The sequence below is a fragment of the Ahaetulla prasina genome, chromosome 2 (genome assembly GCF_028640845.1).
Source record: "Ahaetulla prasina isolate Xishuangbanna chromosome 2, ASM2864084v1, whole genome shotgun sequence".
NCBI lineage: Eukaryota > Metazoa > Chordata > Lepidosauria > Squamata > Colubridae > Ahaetulla > Ahaetulla prasina.
Genome location: NC_080540.1, coordinates 303,841,206 through 303,853,495, shown reverse-complemented (window position 1 = coordinate 303,853,495; position 12,290 = coordinate 303,841,206). Strand labels below are relative to the sequence as shown.

Here is a 12,290-nt window from a genome sequence, read left to right as displayed (position 1 = left end):
AATCTGTGCAGCTCTGGACAGCCCTGTGCAGTCCAGACAGATAGACTGCAGCCCTGTGCAATCTATCTGTCAGGCGGTGGATTCTTCACCTGCCAACTTAGTTCCCACTGCAGAGGATTGCAGGGGTTGATTACCACGATCTACTCTGTCCATCACTCTATGATTCTACGATAAGCCCAAGCAACAGTGAGCGAGAGAAGGTGGCAAATAATGCCACTAGCACCAGCATCCGTAATGCCACTGAAGTCGAACTAAAGGCACGGCAGAGTTCATCCTTGAACACCACTGAGAATCGTGGCTGGGCAAAGGTGTGCCAGGCTCCTGGGGAAAAGATGCAGAATTAAAGACCTGTGAGCCAGGGACGCTGAATAACCCAGAAGACCAAAAGGACAATCAGTAAAGGAACCCCCTACAATCCCAGGTGAGCAAACTTTGCAGCACAAGCCATCCCCAATGCTCAGGTGTCTTCTCTCGCTGTCATTGCCACTCAGGCCAGCCTGCCTGCCAGCTCAACCTACCCTGGCCACTCCTTGCCCAGGGAGCAAGGAAGCAGCTCGTGTGAAATCTACTTACCTTTGCTACCAGTTCACAAATGGCAGCATGCGCGTGACACCTCTGCGCATCTGCAGGACCTTCTGTGCATGCGCAGAGCGTCAAAAACTGGCCATGACATCTGGGCAGGTGGCGCTATCGGTTCGTCCGAGCCGGATAGAAGCGGCTGCATTTCATCACTAAAGCAGCTCTTCCTATCAAATAGTTGGGATTAAAACTGACGCAGAAGAAACAGTGGAAAAAGTAGGGGATGTAAAGGAGAAAAGATTAAGCCAAGTGGTTATTAAATGTAAAGAACAAGGAGTAAAGAAGCAACAATTTCAAGTGAACAGAGTTTCCCTTTATGGGAAAGGTTAAATTATAATTAACTTTTGTTAACTTACTATATATGTTTGTAAGAATAGTTATTTGGCATTTGTAAAATTTATTTGTATCTGTTTGAATTTATAATTTAAATGTTGGAGATGTGACTGTAGTGATGTTATTTGTTTATATATGGTTGAATTGTCAACAATTGAATTATTTGATTTGGGGGAGTCTTGATAAAAACAAAACAAGAAATGGACTTAATTAAGGAATGTATGAAAATGGCTATAAATTATTTGGTAATTTATAGTGTTGGATATATGGGGAAGAAGTGGGACTAAATATAAATGGTATTGTTTGAATTTATATTTTAAATGTTGGAATGATTGTAGTAATGCTAGTTGATTATATGTGGATTTGTTAAAATTTAAATTAATTTGGATAAAAAATAAGGCAATGATAATAATAGAATAAGAAATGGAATATTAAGGATTGGATAAAAATGATATTATTTATTATTATGTATGATGGATCTATAAATCTGGTGGACTATGCAAGATATTACTTCGAAGAATAATAGGGAATATATTGATTTTAATTTTAATATCAGCAATTGGACTTTCGTTATTGAAATATTGGAAGATGGAATATTGTATACTGTTGAAGATTGGACACTAAAATTAATGAACTTAAAAGAGAAAGCAGAAACTTTAGTGTACTTAAAAGACTGTCTACGGAAGAATATTGGAATGGAGAAGAAGGACTGAAAAGCTAAGAATGGATAGAATGTAATTGTAATAGTTTGTTCTCCTTTCTTTCTTTCTTTCTTTTTTGAATAGATAAGGGGAGTTAAGGTACTAGGGGAGGGATGGAAGTTTATGGATTGTTTGCTTATTTTATTGTTAGGTGACATATCCTGTATTTTGCTCTGGGAAGTCCGGGGGTGGGGGGGTGGGGGGATTGGGTGAAGGGGGGTGGAGGGAGGGGATAGGGTGAGGGTTAGAGGGTGGAAGTATGGGTAAAAATGTTTGTAAAACTTGTTGAATAAAAAAAAATGAATAAAGCAGCTCTTCCAAAAGGGGCTTGGGTGGGGAGAGCATGGCTGGCCCCACAGAAAGGGGAGAACGGAGCTGCCCAGCCCAACCATCCAAGACCCAGACTGGAGCCTTAATTCACAAATTGCACAAGGTGGAAAGAGAATGACACCTGGATGACTGGTTGATTGATGACTCTTTCTTTGCTTCCTTATGTACTTTCCAGTATCCACAACTTGTCCCCATCCTAACGGAGCCTAAACAGGTGAGACCAGAATGACGGCTCTTCTAGTAAACCCAGCAGAATAAAGCCCAAAGACCAGAACGAGGCTCCTCTTAAGAAAAGCCTGGACAGGAGGGGCTGTCCATCCAGCCAGAGAACGGGGGCCATCCCCCTGTGGCCTGCTCAACACCCCATGTCCCTCGCCCGGGCCCGGGCCATGTTGGGATCAGGGTGAGAAGCCGGTGGAACTGCAATGCTGGCCCAGTTTTAGTCCTGGGCTGTCCCTGAGGCTACGCCGGTCCCTCAATGGGGCCTCGAGGGGAAGTGCAGGCCCTGCTGGCTCTCTCCACATGGACCTCCACCCCCTGGCCAGAACCTTCAGCTGGGACAGAGAGATGGAAGAGCATCCTCTTGGCTGACCAGTGGCTGCACGGAGCAAGAGGCTGCCAGCCGCTCTGCTCTAATTCCACCTGGCCGATTCCTTTTGCTCCATTGCCCATCCCAGCCATGGCCAGCCAGGTGTTCTTGCCTGGCCAAAAAGGAGGTGAAGAGGGAGGCGCAAAGGGCCAATGCGGTGGAGGTGCAGAGCAACCCCTGAACACCTCCTGGGGCCTGGCTTTCACCCCACTGGATGGACCAGGTTCCCAGTCATGCACACCCACTGCACTGTGGGTCATGAAGCTGCCAAAAGGCTGAATGGCCTCAACTGGCTCTCTGCTCTGATCCAAATTTTTCAGCACTTGGACAGGGACCCTTGGGGGGGAGGGGGATTATGTCCAATCTGCTGTCCACAACAGCATCTTTGGCAGCTGGCAGCTGCCAACCGGCATTAGTAGCACCAGCCTCAAATCCAGGGAGAAACGTTTATTCTCTTTCTTACCCAGAGATACCCACAAACACGTGCGCCCACCTTGGCAGACTGCCCTCCTCACTTGCTTCGTCCCAAGGGACAAATCCTTCCATCAGCAGCCCATGCACAGGCGCGCGCACCCACACCCACACTTTGGCCAGAGCAAGATTTGCAAAGCTGGATCTGGATTATTTCATCCACCAGGTAGGCCAGGGGTCCTCCCAGGGCTGAGGAAGCCCTGGGTCCCCAAGAGGAAAAGGTCAACGGGGGACTTTGGGAAAGCCTTTCCTTTCTCCCAAGCCTGGCCATGAAAGTGCTCTACAGCACTACTGGAGAAAAGGTGGTTTATAAATCTAATAAATGACATGAAAATGAAAATAAAATGTCAGGTGCCCAAGCTACACCTCGGGGCATCAGCAGGCCAAGCAGGACATCCTGGCCTGAGTCACTTCCTCCCACCGAGTCTGGGAATGCAGGCGCTGCCTTTGTGAACCGGTGCTGGCCTGTCACAAGGCCAGCTTTGCCTCAGATAGACTGCGTCGGAGGGCGGAGGTTCCATGTGCTGTCCTGGCTCCGCGTCCACACCCAGGGAAGATGGAGGAGATTAGGGAGCCTCCTTGCTGGGTCTCGCCCACGCCCCAGGGCCGACGCTTTCTCTCGCCACCCGCTGCACTAGCTGCGCCTAACGCGGCGGCCCCCTCCACGCGGGTCCTGGGGGAGCGCCAAGGCCCGGCGACCGTTGCCTCCCCCCCCAAGACTCCCTCCTTTCTTCATCCCCTCCCGGGGGTCTGGACGGGCCGCCCCACCCGCCCTCCCGCAAGTGGCCCGTTCCCGCCCGGACCCCGCCACCCTCCTCCGGCGGCCCGGCAAGCAAGCGAGGCTTCAGGAGGGCGGAGGACCGGCGAGCCTCGCCCCTCCCCCCGCCACTCACCGCGCGGGCATCCTCAGGCTGAACGATGGCGGCGGTCCCGGCTGAGGCTAAGAAAGGCCGGGCTGGGCGCGCCCCACCCCGGCATGCGAGGGATGCATCATCGGCGCAAAGAGCGCGCCCTCGGCTCAGTGGCCAGCTGGTTCTGCTGCTCCTTCTAGGGCAGATGTAGAGAAAACCTCCCTTCAAATGTCTTGCTCTGCATTCTGATGGAATAGAATGGAATTTTTATTGGCCAAGTGTGATTGGACACACAAGGAATTTGTCTTGGTGCAGATGCTCTCAGTGTACATAAAAGAAAAGATACCTTCATCGAGGTACAACATTTACAACACAATTGATTGTCATAGGGTACAAAATTAACACTTAATGATACAACACTTAATGATAATCATAGGGTACAAATAAGCAATCAGGAACAATCAATATCAATATAAATCATAAGGATTACCAGCAACAAAGTTACAGTCACAGTCATAAGTGGAAAGAGATGGGTGATGGGACGGATGAGAAGATCAATAGTAGTGCAGATTTAGTAAATAGTTTGACAGTGTTGAGGGAATTATTTGTTTAGCAGAGTGATGGCCTTCGGGAAAAAACTGTTCTTGGGTCTAGTTGTTCTGATGTCAGTGCTCTATAGCATCGTTTTGAGGGTAGGAGTTGAAACAGTTTATGTCCTGGATGCGAGGGGTCTGTAAATATTTTCACAGCCCACTTTTTGACTCGTGCAGTATACAGGTCCTCAGTGGAAGGCAGGTTGGTAGCAATTATTTTTTCTGCAGTTCTAATTATCCTCTGAAGTCTGTGTCTGTCTTGTTGGGTTGCAGAACCAAACCAGGCAGTTATAGAGGTGCAAATGACAGACTCAATAATTCCTCTGTAGAACTGAATCAGCAGCTCCTTGGGAGGTTTGAGCTGCTGGCTGACATGCACAGTTCCTCCTGTTGCTTGGTCCAGATTCTCTACCTTCTCTCCAAACTTGCCTTTCCTTTGTCTGGTCTTTGCTCTCTGCTGGCCAGAACACCAAGTGGGCCTGACTGGGAAGAGTCGAGGGAACAATCCCTTTCCTTGAGGTGGAATTGGGGCCCTATCAATGCACAGCATTCTCCTCTTTAGCAGAGGCATCCTATTGCTGGCTCTTATTTAATGTGGGATCCACAGGGACCTCCAGATCCCTTCCATTGTCCCCACCCCCTTTGATATTTTCCTCCAAGCTGCAGGGAAGCTATTTATGATCATTCTTTGGGTATGGAAACCCCTGTTGCATATCCAATAAATGCTTGCCTTCCCTGGTGCTTAAGACCTTCATTTCTCCATTTTCCTATTTCCAGCCTTTAAAGGGCTTTCTGGCTTCCCAGAATGCAAGGGAGGGGGGGCTTTTCTGAACCTTTTTGTGTTGCTTGCAGACTTGCTGAGCATCTCTTCTATCCCCTCCTCTATTTATGAACATGTTGGAGCACTGAGCTTTCTCTCCGTGTGGCCACAGACCCATCGGGGCAGGACCAGCATCGGCTGTTCAACCACTGTGATTCCACCTGGAGGGCCTGACCAGCCTCCCCCCTGGTGCGTGCCACCCTCTCACCCTCTTCTGCAACTTGCCCAGCACCTGCCAATCCCTTTGGGGTTGGTGTTCCTTGCAGGCCTCCGTCTCCTTTTCTGTGGGTTCAGGTGGCAGCTTTTCCTGATCAGCTGCTTTCGCTATTGGGCGCTCCTGAGAAAATGCTCCCAGATCGCAGGAGGCAGCCAAAGCTTTTCCTCTGAAAAGGCCTCTCCAGGGCCACGAGGGAGACTCCTGTCTCATCTGCTGTCCCCTCCATAAGGAAGGCAGCACCTTCAGCCTGTCCCAGCCGCCACTGCCGCTTCCGCTTCCTCCTCCTCCTCCTCCTCCCTCGCCCCAGGGTCCAAGACTTCCAAGAAGATTCTTAAGTTATGGGTTTGTGACTCATAGCAACTCACAGCTCTGTAACTAGACCAATAGCATCAGGTGATATTTAAAGCCTTAAAAAAAACACAGCCGCATGCTTGGCGCGTTCCTCACCCAGCGGTCAGGCTGCCAAAAGATTTACTCTCCAAATCTAATAATAGTGCCTAAGTTCCAACGAGAGGGAAACCACTAGCACTATTTTAAGGCATTTGGGCCCTTGGAACAAACAGCCGTAACCTTTTTCAGCTGATTAAAAAGCCACCAGATTTTTTAAAGGAGCATTAAGCAAGTCCTGGCAGGGCATTTTAAGTGACCAGGGGCTTAGTTACAGTAACAGAGTTATTAATGCTTGGAACACACTACCAGACTCAGTGGTATCTACTCAAAATCCCCAAAGTTTTAACCAAAAACTGTCTACTATTGACCTCACCCCATTCCTAAGAGGTCTGTAAGGGGCATGCATAAGAGCACAAACGTGCCTACCGTTCCTGTCCTACTGTTTCCTTTCATTATATCCAGTTTATATAGTTATTTCATACTTATATATATATGCTTATATATTATATAGTTACTTCATGCTTATGCTTATATATACTGTTGTGACAAAATCAATCAATCAATCCTGGACAGCACAGCCCAGCCCTCCTTGCAGCCCAGCCAGGGTTCCCTCGGGCTCTGCAGAAACAGGATGGGAGAAATATCTCCTTTGGGCAAAGGGCCTTAGTGGGCCTCTGTACCCTTAGTGGCTCTGCTGGAATGAGTGGCAGATGGGAGAGAGGTGCAAATGACAGACTCAATAATTCCTCTGTAGAACTGAATCAGCAGCTCCTTGGGAGGTTTGAGCTGCTGGCTGACATGCACAGTTCCTCCTGTTGCTTGGTCCAGATTCTCTACCTTCTCTCCAAACTTGCCTTCCTTTGTCTGGTCTTTGCTCTCTGCCGGCCAGAACACCAAGTGGGCCTGACTGGGAAGAGTCGAGGGAACAATCCCTTTCCTTGAGGTGGAATTGGGGCCCTATCAATGCACAGCATTCTCCTCTTTAGCAGAGGCATCTTATTGCTGGCTCTTATTTAATGTGGATCCACAGGGACCTCCAGATCCTTCCATTGTCCCCACCCCTTTGATATTTTCCTCCAAGCTGCAGGGAAGCTATTTATGATCATTCTTTGGGTATGGAAACCCTGTTGCATATCCAATAAATGCTTACCTTCCTGGTGCTTAAGACCTTCATTTCTCCATTTTCCTATTTCCAGCCTTTAAAGGGCTTTCTGGCTTCCCAGAATGCAAGGGAGGGGGGGCTTTTCTGAACCTTTTTGTGTTGCTTGCAGACTTGCTGAGCATCTCTTCTATCCCCTCCTCTATTTATGAACATGTTGGAGCACTGAGCTTTCTCTCCGTGTGGCCACAGACCCATCGGGGCAGGACCAGCATCGGCTGTTCAACCACTGTGATTCCACCTGGAGGGCCTGACCAGCCTCCCCCCTGGTGCGTGCCACCCTCTCACCCTCTTCTGCAACTTGCCCAGCACCTGCCAATCCCTTTGGGGTTGGTGTTCCTTGCAGGCCTCCGTCTCCTTGGCCTTTTCTGTGGGTTCAGGTGGCAGCTTTTCCTGATCAGCTGCTTTCGCTATTGGGCGCTCCTGAGAAAATGCTCCCAGATCGCAGGAGGCAGCCAAAGCTTTTCCTCTGAAAAGGCCTCTCCAGGGCCACGAGGGAGACTCCTGTCTCATCTGCTGTCCCCTCCATAAGGAAGGCAGCACCTTCAGCCTGTCCCAGCCGCCACTGCCGCTTCCTCCTCCTCCTCCTCCTCCTCCTCCCTCGCCCCAGGGTCCAAGACTTCCAAGAAGATTCTTAAGTTATGGGTTTGTGACTCATAGCAACTCACAGCTCTGTAACTAGACCAATAGCATCAGGTGATATTTAAAGCCTTAAAAAAAACACAGCCGCATGCTTGGCGCGTTCCTCACCCAGCGGTCAGGCTGCCAAAAGATTTACTCTCCAAATCTAATAATAGTGCCTAAGTTCCAACGAGAGGGAAACCACTAGCACTATTTTAAGGCATTTGGGCCCTTGGAACAAACAGCCGTAACCTTTTTCAGCTGATTAAAAAGCCACCAGATTTTTTAAAGGAGCATTAAGCAAGTCCTGGCAGGGCATTTTAAGTGACCAGGGGCTTAGTTACAGTAACAGAATTATTAATGCTTGGAACACACTACCAGACTCAGTGGTATCTACTCAAAATCCCCAAAGTTTTAACCAAAAACTGTCTACTATTGACCTCACCCCATTCCTAAGAGGTCTGTAAGGGGCATGCATAAGAGCACAAACGTGCCTACCATTCCTGTCCTACTGTTTCCTTTCATTATATCCAGTTTATATAGTTATTTCATACTTATATATATATGCTTATATATTATATAGTTACTTCATGCTTATGCTTATATATACTGTTGTGACAAAATCAATCAATCAATCCTGGACAGCACAGCCCAACCCTCCTTGCAGCCCAGCCAGGGTTCCCTCGGGCAGTGGGCTCTGCAGAAACAGGATGGGAGAAATATCTCCTTTGGGCAAAGGGCCTTAGTGGGCCTCTGTACCCTTAGTGGCTCTGCTGGAATGAGTGGCAGATGGGAGAGAGGTGTGCAAATCCACTCTCAATACACATGCAACTTGAGGTGGCGCAGGACACTCAACTCCAAAAGCACCAGAAGGCAAGACAAGAAATAATGGATGGAAACTAATCAAGGGGAGAAGCAACCTGGAATTAAGAAGAAACTTCCCGACAGTGAGGACAATTAAGCAGCGGAAAGGTTTGTCTCCGGAAGTTGTGGCTGCTTCATCACTTGAAGGTTTTCAAGAAGAGATTGGCAACCATTTGTCCAGAATGGTATAAAATCTCTTGCTTGAGGAGGGAGTTGGACTAGAAGACCTCCAATGCCCTTCCAAACTTGTTCTGGGGCTCCCCATCTTCCTGAGCCAGGAGCCCCGGTCTTTGCTGGACCTGAACCCCTCCTCCACTTGGGTCCCCAGAGCCCAGACTCTCCATGAGGCAGCATCTTTGTTCGGGCAGTGGGCGCAACACTACCCGCTCCTTTCCTGAGCTGGAGAGGGAGACCTCCCGCCGGTCCGGCCTTACGGGGTCTCAGCTCAGGATCAGCATTTGGAGGGCCAGCGGCAAATCTGGCAAAGACCCTTTTCCCGAACAAGAAATGCCAAAAAGTGAGGTGGCATCTTCACATCTGACTTGTTTATTATGGTGTAATCTGAGGACAGCAGTCCCACCGCATAACAAAGGTGTCATCCTTAAGTTGCTTTGGAGGGCAAACCAACGTTTTGGCCAGGCTCTCAGGTGGCACCTCCTTCCTCAGAGTTCAGGGCAGCATCAAGGAAAAGCAGGCCCCAAAGACCGAGAGCTTGACTGCCATACCTGGGAAAATCCTAGAACTGCCCATCAGATGGTTGGTCTGTGGGCATCCAGAAAGGAACAAGGGAGGACAAGGAGTCAGCAAACCAGGAGTCAGCCTGGGTTTGTGACTCATAGCAACTCACAGCTCTGTAACTAGACCAATAGCATCAGGTGATATTTAAAGCCTTAAAAAACACAGCCGCATGCTTGGCGCGTTCCTCACCCAGCGGTCAGGCTGCCAAAGATTTACTCTCCAAATCTAATAATAGTGCCTAAGTTCCAACGAGAGGGAAACCACTAGCACTATTTTAAGGCATTTGGGCCCTTGGAACAAACAGCCGTAACCTTTTTCAGCTGATTAAAAAGCCACCAGATTTTTTAAAGGAGCATTAAGCAAGTCCTGGCAGGGCATTTTAAGTGACCAGGGGCTTAGTTACAGTAACAGAATTATTAATGCTTGGAACACACTACCAGACTCAGTGGTATCTACTCAAAATCCCCAAAGTTTTAACCAAAAACTGTCTACTATTGACCTCACCCCATTCCTAAGAGGTCTGTAAGGGGCATGCATAAGAGCACAAACGTGCCTACCGTTCCTGTCCTACTGTTTCCTTTCATTATATCCAGTTTATATAGTTACTTCATGCTTATGCTTATATATTATATAGTTACTTCATGCTTATGCTTATATATACTGTTGTGACAAAATCAATCAATCAATCAATCAATCAATCAATCAATCAATCAATCAATCAATCAATCAATCAATCAATCAATCAATCAATCAATCAATCAATCAATCAATCAATCAATCAATCAATCAATCAATCAATCAATCAATCAATCAATCAATCAATCCTGGACAGCACAGCCCAGCCCTCCTTGCAGCCCAGCCAGGGTTCCCTCGGGCTCTGCAGAAACAGGATGGGAGAAATATCTCCTTTGGGGAAAGGGCCTTAGTGGGCCTCTGTACCCTTAGTGGCTCTGCTGGAATGAGTGGCAGATGGGAGAAATATCTCCTTTGGGCAAAGGGCCTTAGTGGGCCTCTGTACCCTTAGTGGCTCTGCTGGAATGAGTGGCAGATGGGAGAAATATCTCCTTTGGGCAAAGGGCCTTAGTGGGCCTCTGTACCCTTAGTGGCTCTGCTGGAATGAGTGGCAGATGGGAGAAATATCTCCTTTGGGCAAAGGGCCTTAGTGGGCCTCTGTACCCTTAGTGGCTCTGCTGGAATGAGTGGCAGATGGGAGAAATATCTCCTTTGGGCAAAGGGCCTTAGTGGGCCTCTGTACCCTTAGTGGCTCTGCTGGAATGAGTGGCAGATGGGAGAGGTGTGCAAATCCACTCTCAATACACATGCAACTTGAGGTGGCGCAGGACACTGAAGGCAAGACAAGAAATAATGGATGGAAACTAATCAAGGGAGAAGCAACCTGGAATTAAGAAGAAACTTCCGACAGTGAGGACAATTAAGCAGCGGAAAGGTTTGTCTCCAAATGACGAGTAAAAATAATTAGGGAGGAGGCAAACACCCCAGAGGCCCTTAAGAGTATCAAACCATGCAGTTCCTCAGAAGCAACTTTTGCCTTTACAGACTCAAGGATCTACTTGTTGGGTTCTGCAACCCAACAAGAAAAACCTGAACTTCAGAGGATAATTAGAACTGCAGAAAAATAATTGCTACCAACTTGCCTTCCATTGAGGACCTGTATACTGCACGAATCAAGAAGAGGCTGTGAAAATATTTGCAGATCCCTCGCATCCTGGACATAAACTGTTTCAACTCCTACCCTCAAAACGACGCTATAGAGCACTGCACACCAGAACAACTAGACACAAGAACAGTTTTTTCCCGAAGGCCATCACTCTGCTAAACAAATAATTCCCTCAACACTGTCAGACTATTTACTGAATCTGCACTACTATTAATCGTTTCATAGTTCCCATCACCAATCTCTTTCCACTTATGACTGTATGACTATAACTTGTTGCTGGCAATCCTTATGATTTATATTGATATATTGATCATCAATTGTGTTGTAAATGTTGTACCTTGATGAACGTATCTTTTCTTTTATGTACACTGAGAGCATATGCACCAAGACAAATTCCTTGTGTGTCCAATCACACTTGGCCAATAAAATTCTATTCTATTCTATTCTATTCTACTTTGGAACAGAAACATGCAGAAGGTGGTTGGGGTGGTTTTATTTTATTTTCAAATACATCAAGATATCTTTTTGTGAGAATGCTCGCAATTATTTGGAGATGTGTCAAATAAATAATAGAGACTTCCCTTATACTATTTATTTTTTTTAAAGCTGAACATTATATTATCCTCAGCAAGCCTCAATTGCTGTGTGCATAAACATATGGGCGTAAAAAAATTACAACACTGGATTTAGATTTGACTGGCATAATATCCCTTCTGTTCCCTAATCCTGGCTGGTCTTAGTAGAAACCTGGCCAGATGTGGCTTATAGAGCAAGCCGTGATTGTCTGAAGTGCAGGGTCTGAACCAACACCTACCTTCCCTTTGGTTCCCTTTGAGGAACAAGCAGAGCTCAGCTCAGGATCAGCATTTGGAGGGCCAGAGGCAAATCTGGCAAAGACCCTTTTCCCGAACAAGAAATGCCAAAAAGTGAGGTGGCATCTTCACATCTGACTTGTTTATTATGGCGTAATCTGAGGACAGCAGTCCCACCGCATAACAAAGGTGTCATCCTTAAGTTGCTTTGGAGGGCAAACCAACGTTTTGGCCAGGCCCTCAGGTGGCACCTCCTTCCTCAGAGTTCAGGGCAGCATCAAGGAAAAGCAGGCCCCAAAGACCGAGAGCTTGACTGCCATACCTGGGAAAATCCTAGAACTGCCCATCAGATGGTTGGTCTGTGGGCATCCAGAAAGGAACAAGGGAGGACAAGGAGTCAGCAAACCAGGAGTCAGCCTGGGTTTGTGAAAATAAGCACACCACACTAATCTGCTTTTTTGGGGAGGGGAACAATATGAACCAGGATAGGGGCCGTGTCAGTCCTCAGGCTAAGGGTATTATAGGAATGTGGCCCATCTCCGAG

The 12,290-nt window shown here is 47.7% G+C and overlaps 1 protein-coding gene across 1 annotated transcript in view; it reads right to left on the bottom strand.

Annotated features, from left to right (window-relative positions):
• The window catches only part of LOC131192906 (phospholipid-transporting ATPase ID-like), an 86,510-nt gene that overhangs the window by 22,377 nt on the left and 51,843 nt on the right, over positions 1-12,290 (bottom strand). The gene's annotated exons all lie outside the window — the stretch shown is intronic.